Below are 12,163 nucleotides of genomic sequence, written 5' to 3' on the forward strand. Positions count from 1 at the left end.
AGATTTTCCATCTGAAGTGTTGCAGAGATTTGGTCATCGCGATCGCGAGGGGGGTGTCACGATCGCGTAGAGGAAAATTGGGAGGCTGGAACTTTGTTCATCGCGTTCGACTCAGTGGTTCGCGATCGCGAAGGTCTGGGAGCTAGTGCATCGCGTTCGCGGAAGGATAATCGCGTCCGCGTAGAAGGATTTGGAGTCCCATAATATTTGTTCTCCGCGTTCGCGGCACAAGGCTCGCGTTCGCGTAGTAATATCAGCTAAAGCATCGCGATCGCGGATGAGGCTTCGCGTTCGCGAAGGGTAAAATGGGCCAATGGGATTTTTGTGCATCGCGAACGCGAGAAGGCCCTCGCGTTCGCATAGAGTAAAAAGTCACCTGGGCAGAATAGATTTAAGTTATTTTGTTCCGCGAGCTAGGTTATTTTTCCACCATTTTTGAGCATCCTTGAGAGCTTTTGGACGGGAATTGAAGGGGATTTCGACTGGGATTGATTGGAGGTGAGTTTTATGAACTAAAGACATGATTTAATTGTAGAATCAATCTAGAAATTCATGAAAACTTATCAAACAGGAGGAAGAACTAGGGCTTGAGTTTTGAAATTTCAAATTGGGTTTTGATGGGTCATTTTGAGCTCGGATTTGGGAGTTCTAGGTATGTATAGTGGCGAGATAAGGAATCCGTTGATGTAAAAAATTTTGAAATTCGAGAAGTGGGCCCGGGGCTCGGGTTTTGCAAATTTCGTGATTTTCGATGTTTTACGATTCTTTCTGATTGGGTTATATTCCCTTAGCCTATTGTGACGTATTCGTTGCGGTTTTGGTCAGATTCGACGCGCGAGGAGGCCAATTTGCGAGGCAAGGGCATAGCGAGCTAGGATTTTGGCCGGCTTGAGGTGAGTAATGATAGTAAATGATATCCTGAGGGTTTGAAACCCCGGATTTGCACAACGTAGTGCTATATTGAGGTGAAACACGCGCTTAACGACGAGCGCGGGGTTGTTTACTACTGGGGATTGTGACTTGGTCCACCCTGATTGATATTTTTACCGCGTATTTGACTAAGATGTGTTTGTTATCAACATGATTTGGGCTTATTGCCATATTTTTGAGCTTCATGTCGACTACTTGAATCCTTCGTGGCTTTTGTCACCGTTTCCTCACTATTTTGATATATTACTTGAGCTCAGTCCTGTTGATTAATACTGTTTTACAAACTCAGCCACTTTTAGTTGAATTTTTGAGATTTAAATGATATTTCCAATGTTGTTTGGGCTGAGCACTACTATTTTACTGATGCCGAGAGGCTTGTGATGATTTCTGGACTGAGTGAGGCCGAGGGCCATATGTGAGGATATGCTGAGCGATATGAGGCTGAGGGCCTGAGATACATTTATATGCCACGAGGTGGCTTGAGTGACGTGAGGAGGCTTTCAGGCCTTATGAGTGATGTGAGAAGGCTTTCAGGCCTTATGTTGATATAGTGCTTGGGCCGTAAGGGGCCCCTCCGGAGTCTGCACACCCACAGTGAGCGCGGGTACCCATATGATCTGAGAGTGAGCCCGAGGGGCTGATATTTGCCGAGTGACTGAGAGTGAGCCCGAGGGGCTGATGCTATGCTGAGTGACTGATACTGAGCCCGAGGGGCTGTCACTGTTCTGAGCGATTGATACTGGGCCCGAGGGGCAGATTCCACTATTTACTTGTTGTTTTACCTGATTTACCTGTTTTTAAAAGGAGATTTCATTTGATTCTTTATTGTTTTACTGCTTTAAGTGATTTACTGCCTGATATAGAATTGCCTTGTGCACTTATGTGTTTTCATGCCTTCGGTTATTATTTATTATTATTACTACTCACTGGGTCAGAGTACTCACATTACTCCCTGCACCATGTGTGCAGATTCAGGCATAGCAGAGTCCGCACCTGAGTGCTGATTCCTTCCAGACCAGGCAGCGATTTGGAGTTACGTGGTAGTTGTTGACGTCCGCAGCCCCTTGTCTCCCCTATCCTCCATCATTTATGTTTTCTTCAGACTATTGTACCGAATTTCATACTTTGTAGACTTATAGAAAACTCTGTATTAGCTCATGACTTGTGACACCCCGATTTGGGTTGTGTCGGGATGGTTTTCCCTTGTTATTATCGTTGTTCCCGCGTTTATGGTTATCTTAAACATGTGTTAGAATTGTTAATGTTAATTAATTGCTATAAAAGAGGTATTTGCGTTGTTCTGGCTGGCCTTGTCTTCACGAGAGGCGCCATCACGACCGGGTTCGGAATTTGGGTCGTGACAAGTTGGTATCAGAGCCTAGGTTACTAGGTCTCACGAGTCATGAGCTGGTTTAGTAGAGTCTCGCGGATCGGTGCGGAGACGTCTGTACTTATCCTCGAGAGGCTGCAGAACCTTTAGGAAAACTTCACATTCTTGAAATTCTTGTCGTGCGAACTTGTTGATCCGAGTACTAAATTTCTCTTTATTCTATCCTCTCAGAGATGGTGAGGACACGAGCTACCGGACGTGGCGGACGACCAACAGTACCACCCACTGAGGCCACCAGAGGCCGTGGACGCGGTCGTGGTCATGGCAGAGGCAGAGCAGCAGGGGCAGCGCCTGTTGATCCACCAGTTGCCCCAGCTCAGGACCAGGCTCCAGCAGCACCAGTTCAGGCACCAGCTGTGCCCATCGTGATTCCGGGTCGTCAGGAGGCCTTGGCTCAGATTTTGACAGTTTGCACCGGCCTGGCTCAGGCAGTTTCAGCCACTACAACAGCAGCTACTTCGCAGGCTAGGGGAGGCAATCAGACCCCCGCTGCTCGCACACCTGAGCAGGTAGTGCAGGGATTACAGACTCCAGAGGCACCTCCAGCCCAGCCAGTTGCACCAGTGCAGGAGTTCAGGGTTCCAGCTATGCCTGAGGATGAGCAGCGTCGTCTTGAGAGGTTTGGTAGACTCCAGCCTCCGACATTCAGTGGTTCTGAGGGCGAGGATGCCCAAGGTTTTCTTGACAGATGTCAGCGGATGCTCCGTACAGCAGGGATTCTCGAGTCTAGTGGTGTGGCTTTTACCACCTTTCAGTTTACTAGGGCTGCCTTCACTTGGTGGGAGGCGTATGAGAGGCGTAGGCCGACTGGTGCAATACCTTTGACTTGGCAGGAGTTCTCCACTCTCTTCTTGGAGAAGTATGTACCGCAGTCCCGCAAAGAGGAGCTGCGCAGGTAGTTTGAGTGGCTACAGCAGGAAGATATGACTGTGTCTCAGCACGAGATGAGGTTTTCAGAGTTGGCTCGTCATGCCGTCTGGATGGTTCTGACTGATCGTGAGCATATCAGGAGATTTGTTGATGGACTTAACTACCATCTCCGTGTTCTTATGACTAGAGAGAGAGTACTGGGTGCTACATTCGAGGAGGTGGTTGATATAGCTCGAGAGATTGAGGCGGTTCGCCGTCAGGATCGAGGGGAGAGGGAGGCCAAGAGGCCTCGAGGTTCTGGAAGTTACAGTGGCGTTACTTCGAGGGGCCAGTTCCAGCATGGTAGCGGTCGTTCTTTCAGGCCCGCTCAGTCGGCTCGTCCCGAGTATCGTGGTGCATCTTCAGGTCGTGGTTATCATGGTTCTCAGCAGGGTCAGCCTTCACTCAGTGCTCTTCCAGTACAAAGTTCATCTCGTGCCCCGTCTGCTCAGGGTTCTTCTAGGCCGAGTGCGTCAGCTAGTCACCCCGGCGCGAGGGGTTCCCTTCAGTCCCATTCTCTAGCACCTGGGAGTTGTTTTGAGTGCGGAGAGTTTGGAAATATGTGGAGGCAGTGTCCTCGTTGTGCTACTAGCTCATCTCAGCTGAAGGGTCAGCCCTCGTCTTCTGGTCCAGTTTCTTCAGCACCCGCCCGGCCAGCTAAGGGTGAGGGTTAGGCAGCCAGGGGTCGCCACAGAGGTGGAGGTCGATCAAGCGGTGGTCAGGCTCGATTTTATGCTCTTCCAGGCAGGACAGATGCCATTGCTTCAGATGCCGTCATTACAGGTATTGTTTCAGTCTTCCACAGAGATGCCTCAGTCTTATTTGATCCCGGTTCCACCTATTCTTATGTGTCCTCATATTTTGCTCATCATCTGGGTATGTCCCGAGGGTGTCTTGCTTTACCTGTTCATGTATCTACCCCGGTGGGCGATACTATTATTGTAGACCATGTGTACCGGTCGTGTTTGGTGACTATTGGGGGTCTGAAGACCCGAGTTGATGTATTGTTATTGAGCATGGTGGATTTTGACGTTATTTTGGGCATGGACTGGTTATCTCCGTGTCATGCTATTCTAGACTGTCATGCTAAGACAGTCACTTTGGCTATACCGGGTGTACCGAGGATCGAGTGGCGTGGTGTGACTGATTATGTTTCTAGTAGGGTGATTTCATTCTTAAAGGCTCAGCGTATGGTTGGGAAGGGTTGCCTTTCATATTTGGCATTCGTGAGGGATGTTGGAGCCGAGACTCCTAGCATTGATTCTGTCCCAGTTGTGAGGGAGTTTCCCGATGTATTTCCTGCAGACCTGCCGGGCATGCCACCGGACAGGGATATCGATTTTGGTATTGACCTGGTGCCGGGCACTCAGCCCATTTCCATTCCTCCATATCGTATGGCACCAGCAGAGTTGAAAGAATTGAAGGATCAGCTTCAGGTAGATAAGGGGTTTGATCACGCCCAACTATGCCTTATAAAAAGGACTAAGCGGTCGCTGCAAATATAATCCGGTTTACAAGTCCAGAGTTGAATCCCACAGAGAACTAAGGTTTAGCTACAACTGTTCACTATCACCAAGAATACAAGCTTGAACAATTCCTAGCTTATAGATATTAAGATTCTTGTGTTTAACTAATTAACTAACAAATTAAAATAGTAAACTAACAACTAACGATACTGAGGGTTAGAGAAAAGATTAAGGAGGTCTAGAGTTATGATTTCCCCTATTGTCGGAATCCTTCCCGCTATGTCTTCTATAATTTCGCCTAAGTATTCTCTACCGATCATGAGCACTCTTATTACCGTAAATCTCTCCCGAGTAATTACGATAATTTACTAGACGCACTCTCCCGAGCTACGCTAGTTGGCTTTTAATACAGCTCACTTCAGATCGCACCCAAGGCTTCGTTATCCCTAATCCCGCCTTTAAACCCTCGATTATTGATCCCTCATATACTTTGGGAGTGGTGTTGTTTAACAATTACCTAAATATGCACTCTCTCCCGAGTTATGCATACTAAATAGGCACAGCTAATTGAGAGCTCTTCAATCAACCACAATATAAACGTAGTTGAACAAATAGAGAAAAGGATATGGCTCAATTATATAAAAACATAACAAGAATTTATCCTACAAAAGGTTCTATCAAAACTCTAGATAACAAATTAGTTATTCATAATAGTATGTAAAACTACAATACTAAAAGTCATAACCAACAATGAAAAATAGGAAGAGGAAGGAAAAACTCGTAGAAGAATTCTCCGCCTTGCTCCCAATGTGTTCTTCCCTCCGAGGGTGTTGTCTAACCCTAAACTAGTGTCTCTTGCTTCCTTAGGTCTAATTTTTGTCCGAAATATGTCCCCTTCTTGTTCTTGGCCGGCCTCCTTTGTTTAATATAGGATTTAGGACTTAAAATCCCATATTTTGCACTTTAGTCCCTGAAATTTTTGCTTCCTGCCGCGGTCGCGGTGGAACCGCGGCCAAACATGCCCTCTGATTCTTCAGTTGTCCGCGACCATCTTCTACCGCGGTTCTGCCGCGGTCGCGGCAAAACCGCGGTTTTTCACCCTGTTCCGTTTGGAATTTGGAAAAACAGAAACCATGAAAGTTGTAGCTCTTTGAGTTAGCTTTCCAACCATATATTGTGGAGCCCAAATGGAGTTCTGAGAAAAACGTTATGTCTATTTTACTAGACAATGCACAATATGCCTCCTCAAGTCTTCGTTCGTACTTAATTATCAAATTTGACCCCCGAACACGATCCCGGCTTAATTACTTGAGCTTTTACTCAGACTTCAAAGCTTCAAATCACTTAAGTTCATTCCATAACATCTATATAGCTCGGAATCACACCTACAAGGCATAAAACACACAATTAGTGCAAAACACTAGCGATTAAAGCGCAAACTCAATTAAAGTGCAGTAAATTCGAGTGTAATAAGTGACTAAAATATGCAATTATAGCCTATCAACAGGGTTCATTCGGCCTAGTGTGTCACCGTGGGGTGCACCGGTTCTGTTTATGAAGAAGAAGGATGGCACCATGAGAATGTGCATTGACTACAGGCAATTGAACAAAGTAACATTGAAGAACAAGTATCCCCTGCCTCGCATTGATGATTTATTTGACCAGCTTCAGGGAGCGAGGGTGTTCTCCAAGATTGATCTCCGTTCGTGCTATCACCAGTTGAAGATCAGGGATTCAGATATTATTAAGACTGCTTTCAGGACTAGATACAGGCACTATGAGTTTCTTGTTATGTCTTTTGGGATGACTAATGCCCCAGCAGCGTTCATGCATTTGATGAACAGTGTATTTCGGCCTTATCTGGATTCGTTCGTTATTGTTTTTATTGATGATATTCTAGTGTACTCGCGTAGTCAGGAGGAGCACGTGCAACATTTGCGAGTTGTATTGCAGAGATTGAGGGAGTAGAAGCTTTATGCAAAGTTCTCCAAGTGTGAGTTCTGGCTCAGCTCAGTGGCTTTCTTGGGGCACGTGGTGTCCAGCGAGGGTATTCAGGTCGACCCGAAGAAGATAGAGGCGGTTCAGAGTTGGCCTAGACCGACCTCAGCCACAGAGATTCGTAGTTTCCTTGGTTTGGCAGGTTATTACCGCCGGTTTGTTCAGGGATTTTCTTCTATTGCATCGCCCTTGACCAAGTTGACTCAGAAGGGTGCTCCATTTGTATGGTCGGACGAGTGCGAGGAGAGCTTTCAAAAGCTCGAGACAGCTTTGACCACAGCTCCAGTATTGGTTTTGCCATCAGCTTCAGGTTCTTATACTGTATATTGTGATGCTTCGGGAGTTGGGATTGGATGTGTATTGATGCAGGAGGGTAGAGTTATTGCTTATGCTTCTCGTCAGTTGAATCCCCACGAGAAGAACTACCCTATTCATGATTTGGAGTTGGCTGCTATAGTCCACGCTCTGAAGATTTGGAGGCACTACTTGCATGGCGTATCTTGTGAGGTATTCACCGATCATTGCAGTCTTCAGCATTTGTTCAAGCAAAAGGATCTTAATTTGAGGCAGCGGAGGTGGCTAGAGTTACTTAAGGATTATGACATCACCATTCTGTATCACCCGGGGAAGGCCAATGTAGTGGCCGATGCTTTGAGCCGAAAGGCAGTTAGTATGGGGAGTTTGGCGTACATTCCAGTTGGGGAGAGGCCCTTTGCAGTTGATGTTCAGGCCTTGGCCAATCGGTTGGTGAGACTAGATATTTCAGAGCCTAGTCGGGTGTTGGCTTGTGTGGTTTCTCGGTCTTCCTTATATGATCGCATCATAGAGCGCCAGTATGATGATCCGTATTTGCTTGTCCTTAAGGATAGGGTTCAGCATGATGATGCCAGAGACGTGACCATTGGTAAGGACGGTGTGTTGAGGATGCAGGGCCGGATATGTGTGCCCAATGTGGATGGGCTTCGGGAGTTGATATTGGAGGAGGCCCATAGCTCGCGGTATTCCATTCATCCGGGTGCCGCGAAGATGTATCAGGATTTGAGGCAGCACTACTGGTGGAGAAGAATGAAGAAAGATATTGTGGGATTTGTGGCTCGGTGTCTCACTTGTCAACAGGTGAAATATGAGCATCAGAGACCTGGTGGATTGCTTCAGCAGATGGATATTCCCGAGTGGAAGTGGGAGAGGATTACTATGGACTTTATTGTTGGACTTCCTCGGACCTTGAGAAAATTTGATGCTATTTGGGTGATTGTTGATCGGCTGACCAAGTCCGCGCACTTCATTCCTGTGTGTACTACCTAGTCTTCAGAGCGGCTGGCAGGGATTTATATCCAGGAGATTGTGCGGTTGCACGGTGTTCCGGTTTCTATCATCTCAGATAGAGGTACTCAGTTTACTTCACAGTTTTGGAGAGCCGTGCAGCGAGAGTTAGGTACTCAGGTGGAGTTGAGCACAGCGTTTCATCCTCAAACGGACGGACAGTCCGAGCGTACAATTCAGATATTGGAGGACATGTTGCCTGCCTGTGTTATTGATTTTCGAGGTTCTTGGGATGGGTTTTTGCCGCTTGCAGAGTTTGCTTACAACAACAGCTATCAATCGAGCATTCAGATGGCTCCGTATGAGGCGATGTATGGGAGGCGGTGTAGATCTCCAGTTGGTTGGTTTGAGCCCGGCGAGGCTAGGCTATTGGGGACAGATTTGGTTTAGGATGCCTTAGAGAAGGTGAAGCTGATTCAGGAGAGGCTTCGTACAGCGCAGTTGCGTCAGAAGAGTTATGCAGACCGGAAGGTTCGAGATGTGTCTTATATGGTTGGTGAAAAGGTCTTGCTGAAGGTTTCGCCCATGAAGGGTGTTATGAGATTTGGGAAGAAGGGAAGTTGAATCCGCGGTTCATTGGGCCTTTTGAGGTACTCAGGAGGATTGGGGAGGTGGCTTATATGCTTGCTTTACCACCCAGCTTGTCGGGCGTGCATCCGGTATTTCATGTTTCTATGCTCCAGAAGTATGTTGGGGACCCGTCCCATGTATTGGTCTTCAGCACGGTTCAGCTGGATGATGATTTGACCTATGATGTGGAGCTAGTGGCTATTTTGGATCGTCAGGTTCGAAAGTTGAGATCAAAGGATATAGCTTCGGTGAAAGTGCAGTGGAGAGGTCGGCCCGTGGAAGAGGCTACCTGGGAGACCGAGCGGGAGATGCGGAGCAGATATCCTCACCTGTTTGAGGCTTCGAATACTCCAGCTCAGGTAACCCCGATTTCAACTCCAACTAGATATCCTGTAGGCAGGGGTTTCACCTTTCCTCCATTAAGGGCCACCCTAAACTCACCGCAAACACCTTCAACCATTTTCACATCCTTATCATTTCCAGTCCCAACCCCCACTACAAACATTGTTCCATTGACCACTACAAATGTACCAGCAACTAACCCTCCTTTACTCCCTTTACCAACCACTGCACCAGCCATAAACCCAGACCCTCAGTCACAACCCTTTAAAGCAAAAATATTTTTTTCGGAGTTCAATGGTGTTAACCCCAAGGGATGGATTCGTAAATGTGAGCAATTTTTACAATTTATCAGATCCCTGAACAAAGCAAAATGAGCTATGTGGCTGTGCACGTGAAAGACAAGGCAGATATATGGTTTGATAGACATATCCTGGAGAAGAAGGGGACTAACTGGTCCTTGTTTTGCACAGAAGTTTGTAGGAGGTTTGAGAGTGTGAGACCCATTGATATTGTGGACGAATTTAACAATCTGAAACAAACAGGTAGTGTGGAAAGCTATCAGGAGAAGTTCGAGGAGCTGAAATCATACATGTTGTTGGTAAATCCCCTCTTGAATGACATTCATTTTATTTCGAGCTATATCAGTGGCTTTAAACCCGAATTAAAACCCCCTAGTAGGACTAGCAAATCCCATTTTTGTGACGACCCGACCCGTCGTCACGTGAGTTACCGCTTCGTTTTCCCCATTTTCAGCTTCTTTATGCTTCATTATCCGTATCTTATGTGATCGAGCCGGTTTGGAGAGGTTTTGGTAGGAAATGAGACACTTAGTCTCTTTAAGGAAGGTTTGGTTTGGAAAAAGTCAACCGGATGTTGACTTATGAGTTAGAGGGCTCGGATGTGATTTCCGGTGATTCGGTTAGCTTCGCGAGATGATTTGTGCCTTAGGAGCGTGATCGGAAGTGATTTTGGAGGTCCGGTGTAGAATTAGGCTTGAATTGGCGAAGTTAGTATTTTGGCGAATTTCGGTTGATAGGTGAGATTTTGATCCGAGGGTCGGAATGGAATTCCGAGAGTTGCTGTAGCTTCGTTAGGTGATTTGGGATGTGTGTGCAAAATTTCAGGTCATTCGGAGGTGTTTCGGTTGGGTTTTGATCAAATGCGTGTTTCGGAAGTTTTAGAAAAACTTAGGCTTGGATTCGATGGGAGTTGATGATTTTGGTGTTGTTTGATGTGTTTTGACGATTGGAGCAAGTTTGGGTGATGTTTTAGGATGGGTTGGAACTTTTGGTTGAGGTCCCCGGGGGCCTCGGGGTGCTTTCGGATGGTCAATCGGACCAATTCTAGCATTTTGAAGTTGCAGATTTTCCATCTGAAGTGTTGCAGAGATTTGGTCATCGCGATCGCGAGGGGGGTGTCACGATCGCGTAGAGGAAAATTGGGAGGCTGGAACTCTGTTCATCGCGTTCGCACTTAGTGGTTCGCGATCGCGTAGGTCTGGGAGCTAGTGCATCGCGTTCGCGGAAGGATAATCGCGTCCGCGTAGAAGGATTTGGAGTCCCATAATATTTGTTCTCCGCGTTCGCGGCACAAGGCTCACGTTCGCGTAGTAGTATCAGCTAAAGCATCGCCATCGCAGATGAGGCTTCGCGTTCGCGAAGGGTAAAATGGGCCAATGGGATTTTTGTGCATCGCGAACGCGAGAAGGCCCTCGCGTTCGCATAGAGTAAAAAGTCACCTGGGAAGAATAGATTTAAGTCATTTTGTTCCGCGAGCTAGGTTATTTTTCCACCATTTTTGAGCATCCATGAGAGCTTTTGGACGGGAATTGAAGGGGATTTCGACTGGGAGTAATTGGAGGTGAGTTTTATGAACTAAAGACATGATTTAATTGTAGAATCAACCTAGAAATTCATGAAAACTTATCAAACAGGGGGAAGAACTAGGGCTTGAGTTTTGAAATTTCAAATTGGGTTTTGATGAGTCATTTTGAGCTCAGATTTGGGAGTTCTTGGTATGTATAGACTCGTGGCGCGATAAGGAATCCGTTGATGTAAAAATTTTTGAAATTCGAGAAGTGGGCCCGGGGCTCGGGTTTTGCAAATTTTGTGATTTTCGATGTTTTTCGATTCTTTCCGATTGGGTTATGTTCCCTTAGCCTATTGTGACGTATTCGTTGTGGTTTTGGTCAGATTCGACGCGCGAGGAGGCCGATTTGCGAGGCAAGGGCATAGCGAGCTAGGATTTTGGCCGGCTTGAGGTGAGTAATGATAGTAAATGATATCCTGAGAGTTTGAAACCCCGGATTTGCACAACGTAGTGCTATATTGAGGTGAAACACGCGCTTAACGACGAGCGCGGGGTTGTTACTACTGGGGATATGACTTGGTCCGCCCCGATTGATATTTTTACCGCGTATTTGACTGAGATGTGTTTGTTATCAACATGATTTGGGCTTATTGCCATATTTTTGGGCTTCATGCCGACTACTTGAATCCTTCGTGGGCTTTTGTCACTGTTTCCTCACTATTTTGATATATACTTGAGCTCAGTCCTGTTGATTAATACTGTTTTACAAACTCAGCCACTTTTAATTGAATTTTTGAGATTTAAATGATATTTCCAATGTTGTTTGGGCTAAGCACTACTGTTTTACTGATGCCGGGGGCTTGTGATGTTTTCTGGACTGAGTGAGGCCGAGGGCCATATGTGAGGATATGCTGAGTGATATGAGGCCGAGGGCCTGAGATACATTTATATGCCACGAGGTGGCTTGAGTGACGTGAGGAGGCTTTCAGGCCTTATGAGTGATGTGAGAAGGCTTTCAGGCCTTATGTTGATATAACGCTTGGGCCGTAAGGGGCCCCTCCGGAGTCTGCACACCCACAGTGAGCGCGGGTACCCATATGATCTGAGGGTGAGCCCGAGGGGCTGATATTATGCTGAGTGACTGAGAGTGAGCCCGAGGGGGTGATGCTATGCTGAGTGACTGATACTGAGCCCGAGGGGCAGACACTATTCTGAGAGATTGATACTGGGCCCGAGGGGCAGATTCCTACTCACTATTTACTTGTTGTTTTACCTGATTTACCTGTTTTTAAAAGGAGATTTCATTTGATTCTTTATTATTTTACTGCTTTAAGTGATTTACTGCCTGATATAGAATTGCCTTGTGCACTTACGTGTTTTCATGCCTTCGGTTATTATTTATTATTATTAATCACTGGGTCGGAGT

Source organism: Nicotiana attenuata, chromosome 10 (assembly GCF_001879085.1).
Source record: "Nicotiana attenuata strain UT chromosome 10, NIATTr2, whole genome shotgun sequence".
In the NCBI taxonomy this organism is placed as follows: Eukaryota; Viridiplantae; Streptophyta; class Magnoliopsida; order Solanales; family Solanaceae; genus Nicotiana; species Nicotiana attenuata.